Source organism: Pelecanus crispus, chromosome 9 (genome assembly GCF_030463565.1).
Source record: "Pelecanus crispus isolate bPelCri1 chromosome 9, bPelCri1.pri, whole genome shotgun sequence".
NCBI lineage: Eukaryota > Metazoa > Chordata > Aves > Pelecaniformes > Pelecanidae > Pelecanus > Pelecanus crispus.
Genome location: NC_134651.1, coordinates 42,817,074 through 42,835,985, shown reverse-complemented (window position 1 = coordinate 42,835,985; position 18,912 = coordinate 42,817,074). Strand labels below are relative to the sequence as shown.

Genomic DNA, 18,912 nt, shown 5'->3' with positions numbered 1-18,912 from the left:
GTCAGCATTGTGGCTCTTTGGCTGACTAATACTGAAAACTGTGTTCCAGTCTCCAAAAAAGAAAGAGGTGCAACAAGCATGATCAGTCACACGGGGAGAAAACTTCTTATGCAAAGGTATGGGTGTTGCTTGGTTTTGAAGACAGTTAAGTTAGGAGAGAGGTGATAAAAAAGTATAAATTAGTGATCATAGGAGGCTAGTACAGAGTTGACCATTTTCTCTCACTGCAAAACCTGGGTATTCGTTGTATTATTTTTAAAGGTAGTAAAAGATAAACTTTTTACGCAATATATGCTTAACTGTGAAACATGCAAATTTATGGAATCATGGAGTTTAAGAACATAAAGAAATTGTGGTTTTACAGAAATATAAAGAATGTCTGGAGTTGTAACTACTGAAAATAAATGTTCTGTTAGGGAAATCCAATGGCTTGCTTCTGGTTCAGAGCTCATCTCTATTTAGCAATGATTAAGTGCCATCTGAGTGGGGGAAGGATTTTTCAGTACTTGGTCTTGGGTTTTATTGCTTCTAGTGAGGCATCTGTTCCTGGCTTACTGCAAGTAGGTTCATGGACTTCAATACAAATCAGTCCAGCCAAATTAATGTATTTCCACATGTTTTGTGACACTCTGGTTTTGCTACCGTGTATTTAGGGGGTTCCTTTTAAAGTGTGTACATTTTGCTGATAGACAGTTAGAGACAAAGTGAATAGTATGAGGAACATTCAGGTATAATTAATGAGATATGTCCCAGAAATATGGGGGGATGAAAAGTACTATCTGCAGAGTGATCCATAGAATATTTCCAAAATATTCTATGTTCCCTGTTTCTGAAGCAGGGGAAACTAGCACGTGTGCCAGTCAAATGCAGTGATAAATCTCAATGCGGCGTTTGCAGGCTCATTTGCACTACTGTTCTTTAGACCTATGTCTACTTAGCAAGAAGATCTCTGTAGAGGACAAAACGTACTTTTGCCTTAATACCTTCTTCTCTCAACTGCAAGCATTTGGAGGCAGAAGGGAAAATTGGTGGTAGCAGTGGAGAGCTTGAATACCACTGGGAGATGCTGAGTTCTGAGTGTAAGTGGGGAGACTAAATGAGTGGAGTGAGAATTGAAGGCTTACTAGTTGAGAAAAGGTGTTGTATTTTGCATTCTCCTGCTCTGTGAAGATTAATGAAGAGATCTGGCATGCAGGCAAGTAATAAATCTAATTTTAATCATGATGTTAGAGGAAAAGACCAGAAGTTAGACTACAGGCATAGTGTTTCTTGAGGATATTTCAGTCGCTGAAGTCTTTTCAGTACTCTAGTTTGTCTTACTTGTTATTTTTAAAGCCAAAGGAAAAAATAGCTCAGTCTGAATTTTAAACAGTCCAGTTATCACCATCTATTTAGCATCATTCCAACAATTCATATTCAGGGTTCAAAAACGACTTTTGAAGTCATCACGAGTCCTTCCACTTCTTACTGGGGGAATCCATGTGTCGTGGGTGTGAGGAAAGAAATTGTATTGAATGGTGTGTCTATGTCTGGGTGTAACTATTGGGCTTTTAAAGCATCTAGGGTGAAATAATGGGAGCTATTTAAAATGTTGTCCATACAAATAACAAAACTGAAACCAGCAAGGCACTCCGGCTGTAAGCCTCCTTTATCCATGTCGGGGAGACACTTGACTTCCCTTCATCCATGCAGGATTCCTTGTTCTCCGATGCTCCTCCCAGTAGTTGCCAGGCAACTCTGGGAATATTGGTGTATGCTTTGCCTGGATGTGTGTGTGAGCTTAACTAGTTAAGGGATTTCTGAAGAAAAATAAAAATTTAAATTGCTTTTCTGGAAATACCATCTGGTATTTTGAAGGCTGAATGTTAAAGATGAACATTCAAAAGCGGTTGACAATGGCACACTCCTAGAAAGTGCAACTTCGAGGGGCAGCTAACCTGAAGAAGCAGAAGAAATTGTTTGGTTTGCTTATCATTCTGTCAAAGAAAACTTGTAAACATAATTGCACAAATATGTCATAAAATCCAATTTTAATAATCAGGAAGTGGAAGTTTTCAGGGCTTTCTTTCCCAAGTCCTTTTATAAATTAAAAATTTAATGTATGATTATACATTTCAGTATTAAGATTTAGATAAAGAAAATTTGCAAGTGTTTCATGTGCTGAACATGTCAGAGTCAAATGACCTGCAGTCTGTTTCCAGTTTTGCCACAGACATCCTATGAGGTATTGGGCAGGTCATACAACTACTTTATACTTCACTTGCGTTATAGAATATTCCAACAGTAAATGCAATTACTGAGAGACTCTTGTTACTCTTAGGAACATCACACTTAAAAATTAGTTCAAAACCCTTGGAAAAGCTGATCTTAAGAAGATGCAGCAAAACTCCAAACAACAGTGTGTAATGAGTAAAACAATTAGGAAATATACTCGCTAAGTTCACGTAGAAAATGGGATTGTAATTTAATAACAAAGCACCGTAACTGGTAATTAGTAAGGCATCTTGCAATTTAAAGCCCCGTGTTTCTCTGTTGTGCTGTAGTTTGAATGCTGCACTTGAAATAGTCTTCTGTACTCTCATGTAATTCCTTCTTTACACAGCAATTATGTTCATTGTATTTTCCTGTCAGCTGATGAGCTCAGTTCGTCGAGTTTGTGGATTATATACTAAGAGGTGTTCAAAGTGGTCATGATACACATCTTCTCGTATAAATACGGAATGACAGGAGTTTCTTGTTGAATAGTGGAAGAATATTAAAGTGTGTGCAGCAGCTCTTGGATTGCTCTCCATTGATGTATCAGAATCTACAAAGACCACAGTGGCTGTCATAACTTGCTTTAAAATTTTAATGTCTGTTTGGAAAAAAAATATCTTTGAAACTGTTGCTGGTGTAACAGTTGCAAATAAAATAATTTAGATGTGTCCAAGACAAATAGAAAAGTAAATGGAAGAAATAATAGCTTCTAGGAAAAGAACATATTTTCAAATACCTCCATTGTGTTTTTTTTCTCTTATCACCTTCACATGTCGTAAATATGGGGCATAAGCAATACTGAACATGATGTGGCTCTTTGCATTTGATGTCCCATAACTCAAGAAATCTGACCGTTCATTTAAAATCATTGATAATTAGGAAATAAATTCAAAGAAGCAGCAACTTTTCCTCCTTTCATAGTTTTTATCTCATAAGACAATTTAATTTCATAGACCATCTCATCTGGTATGAGTTATCTTTTCAAGCTAAATAGCATGACACTATCTTTCATTATTCTGTGGAGGCCCAGAATGTGTCACAGAGCAGACTTTAAGTTCACATTACACTTAAGCATAGTCAGAGCTCTTATTCTATTCAGAAGCTTGTACTCTAAAGATACAAGGTTATGTGAGGTATATACGAACCAGTACACCCACAATGAATGAGTTACCGTTGCTGTAAACTTTTTGAGGCCTTGAGTAACTAGAACTTTTGCGTGAAAAAACGTATCCAGATAATACAGTCTGCACGTTTAATCATAAGATTTATGTAACAAAATAACAGATTCAGTTATGTTTCCTACTGTGTATCTGTGTCTTCTGTAGCTGCGTTAAGCCAGACTTTTAAGTATGGAAGAATATCTGTTACGTGTGATGTACCTGCAGTCTCCACAAAGCTCTGCTGCTCTTAAGTTCAGTAAAACGCATTAGAAGCAGTGTGTTTACTTGGCTGTATTGAGGCAGATTGTTATCTTTATGAATATTACTTAAATTTTTAACAGTGACAACAATGTGAGCATTTTGTTCACTTGAATTACTTTTTTCTAAATTCCTGATTTTTTGCTGTTTGCAGAGGGAATGTTTTTATCATCTTCTAAACATTTAATTCACAAAATTAGGTCATCTTCAACAGAAATACTACAAGTGCTACAAACCACCTTCACACACATGTAGTAAACGTGCGTGTAAAGGTGGTTTGTAGTACTCAGTAGTTGTGTGTATGTCGGTAACAGTGGGGGGGAAATGGGACTGGTGTTTTCTGCAGCAAAAATGTTGACCGTGCACTTTCTTCTGCTGACACCTAGTGGTTAGAGACAACAGTTAATTGGTTTTCTTTCACAACCTTTGTTGAGAAACAAACATCCTAACACCTGTGAATAAAGGTAAGCTCACGGTGTAGGTTGGCCGAAAGCGGTAGCGCGTAGGGTATGAGCCGATACGATGTATTGGCCTTGGGTCCGGGACGCTGGTACAGCTAGCCTGAGCCATCTGGGGGCTCTTCACCTGCCTTGGTACGACAGTTTAACAGCAGGCTCCGAGTTCGACGTACGGTCTGCTCAAATGACAAGCTTTCTGTCCGTTCTCTGGATACGTGGGCACTCCAGCGCGCTTTGCAAGGGAATTGTGTATGCTTAATACAACACTTCCTAGCTTGACAGATTTGAAAAGCTTGGTTAATGGCACTTTGCTTTAAAATCTTTATATTCTGAACAGGTATTTCTATTTCCACGTCTCGGTTCCTTTTTTCTGTATTTCATTGCTATAAATACACCAAGGTGAAAATTTCTGTGCTTATTTTTCTTTTGCAGTGCTGCAACTTTTTGTATGGATAATTAAGGGAGGTAATTTTAACATTCATAACCCAGATATCAGTATCTAAGTGCTCCTGCAGGTAGTTTTCTCTTTAACTTTGTTCATTTGCATTGATAACTTCTTATATGCAGGCACTGTAAAATTTGGTGTCTCTTTCAAAGCACAGTATACATGGCATACTGAGGTGAGAGGTATATGTAATGCAATGTGAGCTAAAGTAGCCTGTTTTAATTCTGATACAGCACTGAAGAGACATGTCTGTGCGTGAGATTCTGGTATTTGCTTGAATTCAAATCAAGATATCCTGGTTTGTTTTCAAAAGGCTGATTTAGTAATTATGAATTTATTAATCTAGTTATTAGCGTGATGAACTCTTCATTCTTTGTAAAATGGTTTCTTGTGTGTATAGTATTGTCATATTACCTAAATCTAGACCTTTCTCTCATTTTTAAAATCCATGTAAACCTGATCTTGGTGGATTGTGACTATGCTAGATATTCATAATTTCCATATTTTATACTGGATTTATACAGTTGCAACACCTGTAAGTATTTCCAGTATGTGCCAGTCTGTGCAAGGATCTCTCTGACTTATGGCGATGTCTCTGAGGATGTGAAACAATTACTATAGGTGCATTACTTTGTAGCAAGAACTATATTCCTTATTATTTGGCTCATACTGTCTTCTTGAGGTCTGCCCAGCAAAATCTTTCATTGCTTTGCTCTCCTTGAGAGGCCCTTCTCTCTGTGAATGAATTGGAATGAAGTAATAACAGTGCTGTGATCTCTCTCCAGTGCCAAGGGGGTGTCGCTGGTTACTTGTTAAATATCAAATTTTGCACTGTTTCTAAACAAAGTCAGCCTCAAAATAGTGGGGGGGAAGAGAGCGAAGGGGGCTGTGATGCTATTAAAAGTGTAGTTAAATTGTTTGTGAGGACATTTAAAATCAATGTCAAAATCAAAAAAATACAGAAAAACATGACTTTATTTTTAGCATCTTATTATTGATTAATACTATATTGAGAGATTTATTAATTATTTTTTTTAATTTAAAATTTGCTTCCAGTCCTGGAAAGGCATGGCCAGTAACTTTCACTGTTCGCAGATTCCTTGAAAATAATGGTGTTCTGTTTTGTGATGTTTCCTACACGAATGAAACTGCCTACCTCTGTCTCAAACTGAGGAAATACGTTTTGTATGAAATGAAAAACATCCGCCGTTTTTCAATTACATTTAAAACATGGAACAGTAGTTGGGAGTGTACTGAAGCTTTAAGATACTAATAATGAAACATAACCATTTTAAGTAGCTACTGGTACTGCAGTGATTCTGTTAGTGGATGCCACTTTTAGTAAACCGTTACATTATGTACCATTATCATGTTGTAAAAATTTCTACAACACCTACATCTTTCAGATTGAACTAGGATCATAAATAGTTATTGGTACTCACTTGAATATGTTGGGAATTATCGATAATAAGTGAATCTCTTCAATGAAGCATCAATTAATTTCTTTTATGTCTTCACTGTTCATTATTCAATCTTATTCAGGTTTATTAGCCTGAGTAACCATTATTTGTATAACTGGATAATTTCTGATTAACTTTAATGGTTCTGAATTGATTTGGTTTAAATTTAACCTAAATATTCTTTAGACGTATCCACTTAAGAGTAAACAGAAAATCTTGGAGGCAGAACCAATGTACTTTTCTACTTCCATGCTTCTCATGCACTTTCATTGGTGAAATTACTTGCTAATTTGTGAAGTGGACAACAATGTGTTTAAGACATTACAAAACATTTTCTAATCTTAATATGAAACTACTTATTGAAACTCATATATGTGTTACATATTCCAGTGTTCAAACTCCTTTAGCTGAACTACACTGGATGTATGTATATATGTTTTTATGTATACATTGCTGCCTTAGTTCTCTTGTCCTGTCAAAGCCTGATAATTTATATTTGGATTCTAAATAGAGAAGACAACATACTACCATTTTTCATAATTGTAACTTTGATAGGAATTTTCTTTTAATATGATGCAATTTGAGCAATGGTGGAGAAAAAGCCATTGTGAATAGGAGGAAATAAAAAGTTAACTTTTCTTTTTCAACATAACATTCAATTCAACTTAAGGAAATAATGTAATAAGCCTTTTCAGTTTGTGGTTTTGTCATAGTTCTGGAACTGTATAGGGAAATCTGAAGGAAGTGTAGGATATTATACTTTCATAACAGGTGTGTAATTATAAAAAGGTGTCTCCTTTATTGTATTTCCAACCTTTTTTTTCCTTGAAAAAAGTGAAAAAATTTCCTGCCTTCGTGCAGGAGTGTAAAGACATTTCTGGAGAATCGTTTTATCCCCTTGTTCTCCTTTGACAGTTCTATTATCCATTCTAATAACGACAGTGCTCGTTCGATTCTCTATGCTGCTGCGTATCCATACCTTCTGGAGACACCGGTATTGAGCACTGCGCTCTCCTTTGGGCGTCGCTGGCTGTGGGGTTCCTTCGGTGTCTGCAGGGGATGCAGCCTGCCTGGTCCCGCTTACATCAAGAACCAGCTGCAGCACTCAGTCTGCAAGGACGGAGCATGAGGATGCTCTCCAGTTTTTTTTTTTCCAACACTGTGTTGATGTAAAAACCTTGCAGTGCAATATACTTACGATGTGTTACTGCCTTATATATTGTTAGTAGATATTACTTTTGATTCCATCCCTGTTATGAATTCCTTCCTCAGAATCGGGGGCACTGTATTATCAATATCATGGTATGGATCTTTCCATACACTTGATCTGTGCGTCTGTGGATGATCTATGCATCATCCATACATGCTGCTGAGATACTGCACAACTGAACTCTAGAAACATTAATGTTTCTGAGTAAACTTATTCTGAATTCTAACCTTGGGACATGGGATCACTTTCAAATGAGACATAAAAGTTCCTCAAAATTTTTTAGGAAATGAGGTGAAACTTAGCAGTTAAAAGGCATTTTGAAAAGGCATGCACCTGCATTCTGGACAGGACACAGCTTGACAAGCATCCATTAAAAATTAATGTTGTAATTTCCTGTGTTCATTGTAGCCTCTTACTAGAGAATCTGCCTTAACAGCTGTTGCTATTCTTGGTATCAATATGCTGGTGCAGCCACCGAATTGCTATCTTACTTCTATAAAAGTAAATATTTTTTTCACAAATCCACTTGCACAGCTGCAATTTCCTCCTATCCCAGGATATTATGTTTAACATCTCATCAATCTTGGTAGAGTTGTTCCTCATGTGAGCTCTGAATGGGTTCTTATTATCCAGGGTACTGTAGCCAACTACAATGAACTAAAGCAAAACCCAACTATTGATGTTGCTCTGGCATCGTGCATTTGCCGGGCAAGAGCTGTGCACACATTATAAGAAAGCTGTTGCTCTTCACCTCTGTTTAAATCACGACCAAGGAAGGTAAAGGTAAGATTAGTCTCATAGATGTTTAGGTCTCCTACAACAGTGGGAGTTTCAAAGTGTTTTAAGAGCACAGTTTACTTATCCATTTTAGGTTTTTACACCACTAAGGATTTTTGCTGTACAGATTCGTAAGTAATACCAGTAACACAAATTGATACATTTCTCAGGAAAACATTAAAGCAGCAGTGTGATGGCGTGACATAAGGCCACTGTATTAATTATTTTAAATCGGGCCCTTGCCCAGACTAACACTACAAATTCCTTTAACAATTCCAGATCTGTGAGATCTCAGTGGGACGGAAGTCAGAAAGGAAAAGTAGATGATGTGCGGTGCAGAGTAAAAAAGCAAATGTCAGATGAGTCCAAAAGGAAATTTTGTTGAAATATGTGTGCAGTAACATAAAAAAAAGTGCATGTTACATACTGGTGCATAATTCATTTTGAAAAGGCTTTGAGGCATTCAATGCTTTATCTACTATGAAGTATGATTGTTGCCATGGTGAATTATTTTTTTAAGTTATTCAGTGGAAGAATAAATAGTTGTTTCCAACTCCCAGTAATTGCCACATCCCAGCTACTTCCTCTACGTAGCCGTCTTTTGCACAGCTTTTTTTCCCCACATATATATTTTAAAGGTATACATTGTATACAGAGTAGATCCTTCCCTTTCACCACGGTTGCTTGATAGGTCAGGGTTTTGGGAGCGTTTGTCCATATATAGAAGAAATGAAGAAGGAAGATCACTAATGCTTGTATTACATGTGCACAAACTTGTTTTAAAAAAACCCCAAACTGTAGGGGAAACAGTGAGCAGAAGCATATAAAATAAAGCTTTTGGTTTTACTTGGAGTTTTGTTGTGCTCCTTTTAAAGTTAGTGCTGATGTATATTTAATAGGAATTTTTGCCCACCCATCTTCACTTTTCCTGTTCAGTTGCTGTTAACGCTCAAATATATGCCTGTGTAGACAGTCTAGTAGTGCCTAAATGATGGTAATTTCTAAATCTCATCCTGATGACTTCACTAGCAGATAGGAGTAGACAGTGACAGTGGCATTGACAGTGACAGTGTGTAAAACCTGATGTTTGTATGATAAAAATGGAGATAAATTGAACTTCTGTATATTCAGGAACTGAAGCTGAAGACTTTTTTTTCCTAGTATGAAGATTCTCTGTTTTGTGGCATTTTGAAGACCCTAGTTTTTGACAATCTCACTTAGAAGCTACCTGTAACTGTTGTTATGTTTTACCATTTATGGAAGGTGTTCTAGAAGACATACTGCTCAGAATTCAAAATCACTGACTGAAAAAGATCTATTGGGGAAAGACAGTTTTGTTTGTTTTCTGTGTGGTTTTTGTTTTCATTTCAATCCTGTTGCTGTGTTTTGTCTCAGAGCATTACTGTTCCTATACACAAGTTTCAGCTTTTGCTTTTGCTGTTTTAAACCTTAAAATGGCTCTTTTTCTAAGAAGCATTACTGTTCTTCAAAATGCATTTAATATTCTACATCTAAGTCTGTTGAGATATACTTAATGACATTCTCTTTAATCTCTTATAGCAGTCTGTTATGTAGTAAATAGAATTGTTTTGTAATTTCCAAACTGTTACAAGATACTGTGTGGTATAATTCTGTATGCCACACTAGGGGGGAAAAACTAAGATTCTGAAGGAAACGTAGTAAAAAATAGTATTTGAGAAAGTTAGCATGAACCTCTGCCGAATATGGCATTTCTGCCATAAAAAATGCAAACTTTCCTGTCCATCATATGTGTTCAAGTAAAAACAAAAACCAAAACCACCAACACACAAAAAAACCCCCAAACAAAACCCAACCAAACAAATGCCCCCAAAATCCAGCGTGGGAATGGTTTTGTACTTCCGTCTAGAAATAGTGCCCGAAGTAAGGGATCACGTGCTCTACATCTTGTAGTGCACTAACAGCAATAGTAGATGAAACGCTAAGTTCCTTTGAATGTGGTTTTCAGAATGCTGATGCTCACAGGACTGCTCTTGGGACTATTAATGTTTGCCTGTTTCATGCTGACATTTAAGTTTTTGTGCTATCTTAGTTTGCGGGAAGATGTGAGCAAGCTGAAGAGAAGTATCTTGTGTTTCCTTGTATAAGTAACTTTGCAACCTCCATAGAAATGACATGTTCAGCCGTCAGACTGGATAGGGTCACTCCGTGTGTCTTCTGCGTTGGTGCTGCAAAAATAAAAGTAGCTTTGTTCAAAAGCCTCTAAATCTTCCTATTACCAGGGAAGGTTGTACAGTGAGGAGCAGCTCTGTGATACTTCAGCTTTACTGTGGAAGGATTTGTACATTCAACTGATAAATTATTCGTCTGTGCCTTTCACACCTGATTCTCTGGTTTTTGTGCTATTTTATACACTTGGTTTTGTTTCTTCTCAATTTGTTTCAAGCCCTTGTTTGTGTGCTTTAGACTGACTTTTGCCTGTGTTTTTATTGTGTTTCCTCCTGATGCTTTACTTATAATTGAGAGTGCACAGCCTGGCAAGCAATGAAGCAGTGTGCAAATGCCGCCATGCAGGAAAAGTTGAAGATATTTCCTGAACTAATAAAGCGCAGGGGACTTAGAGTAGAACAATGAAGCAAGTAAACAAACACCAAGCATAAAATAACATGACTGTTGAATTTGGCTTCTGTGCAAGGCACTCAGTGACTGTGTGTTTTCTAAATGAGCTGTAAATAAGTTGCGTTTGGTATTAGGGAGAAAACCCAAAAGACACCCCCTCCCCCCAAAAACCCCACCACTAAAAAAACCACCCCACAAGACTGTTCAAGCAGGTAGGGAAAGAGTGATTTTCACATTCTCACTAGTATGAGCCACTGTACAATTAAACAGAAAGCATTACTTCCCTTGAAAGAAGATGTTAGAAGAGATATTGGTATTTGGATATCTAAAGTAGACTTCAGTAGCAGGCAAACTTGATGAAATAATGATAAAAATTAGAATATTTAATGAGGTTAGGAACAAACCAATAGAGCTTCATAATAGAAGAATCATGCCACTCTGGTCCTTCACCGTGCACATTATAGGCTGTGTATGAATTGGAGCATACAGTTTGTACTCTTTATAGTACAGAAGGAGTAAAGTGAAAGGCAGTAAATCAAAATTATTTGTAATGATTTGCATAGATAGGCGATAGAGCTCATACAATGGAAGCCTAAAATGCTATAAGCTTAAAGACAGAATGAGGCATTTGTGTGCAGGACATAATTGACAGTTCAGTTTGATTGCTTTCCGTGGCAGACAGCATAGGAGACCTGCTATCGTTCGTGGTACTTTTCTTCAGAATCACATTGAGATATTCTGCTACTGCCCTGGGGCTTAGGAAAATCACATGTGAGTGTAGCTTCAGTAGTGTGCTTGCTGTCATCTTGATTCTTCGGTCCTAGGGAGGGATGGGGCTACTGCTTGCCTGGGAATTCAGGTTGTACTTGTTACATGCTTAAGGCCTCTGCAAAGGGAAAGTGTGGAAGGGGACTGAGCCCCTTTTCTGCTTTGGATCTTGCGTATCATCAGAGAATTGGGCAACTTTTTTTCACAAATATGTTGATTTTACTGTGGGCAGAGCATTAGTGAAAGATAGATTCTGGCTCATGACCAAAATGCTCTATAGGCAAAAATTAACTTAGCATTGAGGACCACCTTTTCCTTCTTCCTTCTGTTTTGCGGGGTACAAAAATGTAAACTCTGCGGAGGGCTGATAAATGTGCTGTTCTTTAAAACACACACCGCTTCAGTCTAGTAAAACGTCAAATTAAAAGATTCCATCTTTTCTTATCTTTTTCTAATTTAATTCATTGTTTTCTGTTCCTTTCGTTCAGTGAGTAGCAGCTTTTGGCAATGACAGATATTCTATTGTGACTGAAATATGCATTTTGTAAGTCATAACTTTACTTGGTATTGAAGTAAACTGTGTATGTACAGCGTGCAAGATTTATGCAGAACACAGCTGGAGGTATTCTGCTCAGAATTCCTATGGTTTAAAATGTCTCTTTCAAGTTTGAAAATGTGTTGTGAAGTAGATACCATTATGATAATTGGAAGTTCAGCTTCTCTGTCTTGCTCTATTATTTTTTTTGAATACAATTAACACATCACACACACTTCACCTGGTCTCTCCTCATTTACCTCTGACACTTCCTTGATATTTATTTAGACACATGTGGTGTCTTTGCTTTGAACTCAATAGTTGGTATATTCGCTAGGTTTGTTTTTTTTTTAATAAACATTTTTCTCATTTAGAGATATACAATTAGTTTGCATTGTTAGAGAAAAGTATACATATTGATGTCAATTTAAGTCTTTTACTTATTTGTTAGATGATCAGGACATAAATTGTATAAAGCTTGTAGAGAAAACTGTGATTACTCTCAAATCAAAATAACCTGCTGAGAAGTTGCAGAAGCAGCTCATTTTATTATAGTTCTCATGAGGGAACGATACAGAGAAGATATGCAAAAAGCGATCTAGAGGAAAAAAAAATTAAAAGTATGAATAGTACATTTAATTAGAAATTGTTATATTTTCTTTAAGGTAGCATAAACATGAAGCACGGAACTCAATTATTTGTTTGAATTAAGCTTTATTCTGTCAAATTCAGCAGCAATGCTTTTATTTCTGAAAATGAAAGACAGTAAGTTGTTTCAAAAATAAAACCAAATTCTTAAACTGGACTTAGTAAAATACTATTGGCATAGTTTTTATATCTTAAATAACATATGTAGTGTGCTGTGGTACGTTTCATGTATATAACTATTAGCAACGTAATGCCAGTATCCCCCAGAAGACAACTAGAAATGATCTGAAATAGTTTTTATAATTTGGGGGGGGGGGGGGGGGGAAGTCTCTTTGACAGATCAAATTTTAGTGATACCACAGGAGAAAAGAATATGAAAATATCATAATACTGTATTTCATGTGTGGAAATTAGGTTTGGAGGGTTTTTTTTTTTTTTCTTTTTCCATGTTATTTTAGTTATAGGAACACTTCTAAGGCTTGGAGGTTTAATAAGGAATAAATCCAAAATCCAGTCTAAGCTTGATCCTCACAATAAAGCAGGAAATTACTCTGGATAGTTTCATTAATTTTAGCTGCAGTTTGGAATGAATGGGGGCTATGTTTTTGTAGAGTTCCTGTTCACTCTCCATTCCTGTGATAGCTGTTTTCCATAATATTTTTAGTAACTGTATTACTGAAGATGTCTGATATTTGTAAATTAGTTTATTACAGGAGAAAGGTGTCATTGACTGAATAAGAATTAATTTTCTTTGTTTTAAAATTGAATCGATCAACTCCAAGGTTTTCAGGTCCAAGACTCCAAGGTTTTCATATGAAAGCTGAAAGCTGTTCAGAAAAAAAATGGAAAGTAAGCTGTGCCCTTGAATGAGTTTTATATAAAGTGTGATTTTTCTTCTTACGAAGGGTTTGTCTCCGAGTTCTCATGCACTGCAGAGAGTTTTCCTTGTTTCCTGCAGCACCAGTTTGTTATGAAATGGAAATCCACACAATGTGAAGGGTTCTGAAATGTTGTCCGCAACAAAGGAAGCGTGGTTGTGACAAAACACAAAAATGAGGTGTGTTTGGTTGCTTCACCGTAGTCATCACCATGGAGAGATCCATTGTTCTACAGTTGCATCTTTGCTGGGTTGCTTAGGGAAGGGCATGATGCAGAAACCATTAGAGCAGGACATTTATAAAGGAGACCTGTATCACAATAATGCAGGAGGAGAGCAGTGTTTTCTTTTGAGATACCTTTGACTTGGCCTTCCAATTTTCAAAATGCACATTTAAAATTATCTCTATATAAAACCACTTGGAAGAGTGTATTTTTTTATTTCTTTTTTTTTAAAGAAATCGTTCTGTAATAAAATATTTCAAGTACTGGCTAAGCTGTAAAGCTTAGGGCTGATAAACAAAGCATCTGAAGCCAAATGGCCCCTTAGCTAACCCCAATTAAAATAAAGATTTCATTGCGCTCTGTCCTGACAGAGAGGGAACATATTGTTGCCTTTAAGGGAGTTTGGTTTAGTTAATGAAAGAATTTATTTCATTTTTTCAAACACAGAGCCTAATTAAATAAGTTTCAACTTGACTTGTAGTTGAGGACATTTTAACTCCTTAAAGGTTACTTTTGTGTCCAAGCGTAGCTCTCTTTTGAATAATTTCTGATGCAGTATTTAGTTTTGTGATTTATGTAATAAGAAATTTCGTAGCAGATCTCGTGTGAGTAACTACATGCCTGTTTTATATATACATACATATATGATATTTATTCTAAAAGTGTAAACTTGTTATTGCCGTTACTCTCTTCAAGCATCCTATTTGGCATTAAGTATTACTCAGAGATAGTGACTTACACTAGATTCTTAAAAGTAACGTGGAAATGAAGGTGGCACGGTTTTGCTCTGAATGCACTTCAAAAGCTGTAAATGATATATGTACATTGCTTACTCCTGCTGTTCAATGGAAAGGAAGATATATCAAAGAATTATTTTTGGTGAAGCTTTCCAAGCAGCGGTTAAAATCTGTCTCTCTAGAACATTTTTTCTTAGAGAGGATTAATGGTGAAAATGAAAGCAATTTGTAAGGATTACAAATGTGATTTAGTTTGCCTTTCTTCAAGATCCATCTGTACTTGTATAGGTAAAGTTCATCCCCCGTTTGTCAACTAATAGTTTATTACATATTCTCCATGAAGAATATATGAAAAATAAAGAACACTTTCATCTAAAGATGCTTTCTTCTTGCCTACAAGAACATTTTATACTTAACACTTGAAGGCAGTCAAAGAATGGGAACGCTGTCGCTTACCTTAGTTTCTTGCCTAAAATTTAAAAAATGTTAAATGGCTGCTGTGTCTCCGGCAGTAAAATCGTATGAGATGAGTTGCAGTCTCTACTGAATGCTAGTGAATAATGCTGTTTGGCTGTGCTGTTTATACTTTGTCAGGGTAGTAACTGTAATTAAAAGCACCTAAGCAGCATTATGCAGAAAGTGGTGGGTTCTTTTAAATTACTTGTTACAGAAGCTGAATCTAATCAAGGAAGTTCATGCTTAAGGTAAATAATTTTCAGTTGTAGCAGGTATGTAAATATTTTCCCTGAATGTATCTATGAAACTATAAATACATACTGTTTTGGAGCAGTGGCTTTCCAATTAATAGGGAGGGCTTCTTGATCAAAATTTTAAAAGCATACATATGTTGCATCCCCTCATTTGGGGAATTTAAGCTAATGTTTGGAATATCTGTTCTCTTCCAAATGTCACTTAATCATGCTTTCTCCTTTACATGTTGAATAAATTGCATTCCAGCTCTCTTAAAATGAGTTTCCAGGGAGAGCAAAGAAGCTGTCTCCAGTAAGGGGCTATTGATTTCCCTAAGTCGAAGTCATTCCCAAGGCTTTTGACTACTTTTGCTTCAGGTCTGTGTGATGCCGGATTTGACTGTTACCTTCAACTATGGAGGTAAATGATATTCAAAGAATTTCTACCTGTGTGAGCAAATGAATTAATTTTTTTTGCAGATAAGTCACAAAATGCTTAATGGTTTGGGAGGGGCTTGCAGGGGCTTCTTAGCTGGAAAAGAGTGTTCTGTGGTGTGGGTATGAACATGAATGAAATTAAGGACTAGATGGTACTGGAGCCCTAAAAATCTCTTGCTTATTTGGCATATGTTAGAGATCTTGAGATAACTGAAATGCAGTGCTGTTCTTTTCTGTGAATTTCTGTAGATCATTATAATTAAGATGTGTTTCAGAAATCTCAAGAATAGTTGCCAAACATAACCAAAAATAAAGCATTGCATCTAGCCAGAGTTCTAGATATCCTCACTCTGCCCTAAAGCTACGTTTCCCATCCATTATCTTGTCATAGCTTATTGTGCTCAATTTTAATTAAATTTTAATAGCAATTTTGCAGTCGTAACTGACATGAAAGTTTTCCAAAGACTATTATACCCACAGGATATTTCCCTTATGTGTTTTTCTTGTTTTTTATCTTGTCCAAATTCTGTTCTTGGGAGAAGTCTTTGGTGACAGAGAGCATGAAACAGAAAATGGAGAAAGTGGTATAGTGACTTGAGTGACAAGTATCAGTTTCCAGCCAGAAGTAATCAACTGCATTTTGTATTCTTTGGGAACCTTGATTCTAATAATCATATAGCAAGTCTTAAAAATGGATATATTTGATAAGGATGTTGGGTTTTATTTAATTTTATTTATGCTCAGTGTAGTGTATACACTGAGTATTCTACATTTACGTTTCAACATACAGATGCTGAATCTTTAAACACAAAAACTACTTTTGCAATGCTGCAACCTGCAGTTCTTGCTTTCCTGCCTTTACGGGTGTTGTATTCACAAATGTTGTGCCCAGCTTTTACTTTGATATCCCAGAGTCTGAAAAGTCACTTTTTATGCTTAAAAAAAAATATTAAATAATGTTGGATCGTCAGTCCTTATTGCTGTATAGGAAGCCCTGTAATATTAATTGGTTGTCAAATCCCTAAGAAATAATGGATTAATGCGCTTGATCGTAATGCCCTGTTCAGAAGCTGAAGTTTGCTGATGTCCCCAGCCTCTCTATTTAACGCAATTACAGATATGCATTCAGGACATTTGAGTGGATTGCATTTCATTAATATGATTTGAGCAGACAATACTAAGTTGCTGTTGGGCCTGCTCTGACAGCTAATTACTGAAGTGAAGTGTGTACATGGCTAAGAAACAATGGAGCACTTGTCAGGAACATTAAAACAATGCAGAAATAGTGCCAAATCTTGGAATCGCTCCTCTGAACAGTTTTTCTTGTCTCTGCAGACCAACCTTGGGATACATATGATTGTGTGGTGAGTTAGACTTTAGGGACACAAAAGTTTGTTACCATTGACTAAAATGCAGTCTATAGTTCTGGTTTGCCCTTTCCTCTATTTATTTCAGACGCTTGTCTGCACTTACGCCGATTGCTAAACACACCTACCTCTTGCTTACAGACATCATTTTTGCACATTTTCCACCATAAAATGTCTAATCCGGTTATTGGAATACCGGAGATACTGTGAACGTCAGACAATTTTGTAGCATTATTTACTGGAAAAGGTCTCCCCGACAGTTTGAAGGAGGAGGATAGGGAGTGACTTCTCATCGTCTCTTCCAGTATAAAAAATCCAGGGCCAGTCAAGTGAGGTTTCTGTCAGCAACGGCTCAAAATAAACGAGCAGGAGCTGTTCTTTGTAGCAATCCTGCCAAGCTCTGTAGCAAATGAATCTGAAGAAGTTGGTATTGGTTTGAGGGGAGATTGGAGAGATACTTGGGTGAGGCCTCTGTTCGGGTTTATTTGATACACAAGCAACAGCAGACTCAGTAAATGTCTTGAGATGAAGATCTTGGTCAGATAGAGTCTGAGGGGGGAAATAACATTCAGGCTGTCTACCTTCCTGGTCTTTCCTGAACATCTGCTTATGACAGCATTGGAGGCAGAACACCAGGCCGATGGACTTTTTTTTTTTTGTGTTCTAAAGCTGTGGTTTTCAACTATTCTCTTGTCTTTTTTTTTTTCTTTACCCTGTATTTGGGTATCAACCACTGGAAATGAGATGTTGCTAGAGAGTTATGTAACATGTCGTAAAGTAGAAAAGAAAAAGCAAGAACTTTTTTCAGATGCTGAGTGGACAAGGCTCTCCCATCCCAGCTCCATTTCTGGCATTCTGAGGTCTTTGGTAACAGTTATCTTTCAGAAGAGACGAGGTTTCTCTTTCAGAAACTGTGCTGCACCTTTGGTGTTGCATACTTTTTATACCCATCTGAAAACTTCTTGTGCACGTCATTTTAGAGTAGATGCTAAAGCTACAGTGTGTTCAATACTGGGGAAGGGGGCTTATCTCAAGGCCTTTGTAAAAACCTGTGTTACCCAATGTGTTTTTGTCTTTATGATATATCTGCAGAATTACTAAAAAATAATACGGTGCTGGCTACAAAGCATTGTTATCATCCAATTCAACTGACTTCTGTATTGCTGTAAGAGAAGGTGCTAGCTAATACTGGAGATTTGTTTCTTTTGGTGTTAAGAGGAGTCTTGGATTATCGGTGTCGTTTATCTTGATGTGTGCAACCATATCCCTGATCATAACGAGAGCCAGTGCCACCTCTGAGCAGCTCGTCTTATTTAATCTGTGCATCTCCAAGTCCACAGGTAACATGGAGACAAGGGAGTTTGTATTAAATACACTTGAGCCTTTATTACCCAAGTGGTACTTGCTCGTCGTCCTGGTTTTGCAAGGCAGTTTTTCTTTCTAATCCTTAAACATTTTGGTTAGTAAATAAACAGAAACCGAGGAAACTGAGGTGGGTTTTTTCATTCCAGTGACAATAAGGATCAGCTAAATATGCTGATTTAATCATATTTGCAATCTGGTGATCTGTGCAAAATTGCAGCTTAGTTTCTTGGTCAGTATGAAAACGCACCTTTTAAAATGTGCCTCTTTTAATGATAACTCAAGAGTTCTAACTGAGGTCCTTAAGAGATTTTGCTTCAGTGTTCATTCACGAGTAATTCAAGGATCTACTACAAGCCACACCATCCAGCAATAAAATACTTGCAGTAGAAAAAGTAATCTATTTCTTGTTGAATTTGAATTGAATCTATTTTTTTATTCAAACAGAGGAAAATAATTTTTTTTTTTATTCAAATCTGCTACTTCCGTTGGAGAAAAAAAAGGACAGAAGCAGGTTGCCAGTAAAGGGTCTGTTCTGCCTGATCAACTCAAAAATTCATGTTGAGGTGCTGGAGTACTTTGCCATCCTTGCAATTCATTTTACAAAACAAGTTCCAGACTGAGCTCTGCTTTCATGTATTCTCT

The 18,912-nt window shown here is 36.7% G+C and overlaps 1 protein-coding gene across 7 annotated transcripts in view; it reads left to right on the top strand.

Annotated features, from left to right (window-relative positions):
• DENND1A (DENN domain containing 1A) overlaps window positions 1-18,912 on the top strand; it is a 215,187-nt gene that overhangs the window by 135,831 nt on the left and 60,444 nt on the right. The gene's annotated exons all lie outside the window — the stretch shown is intronic.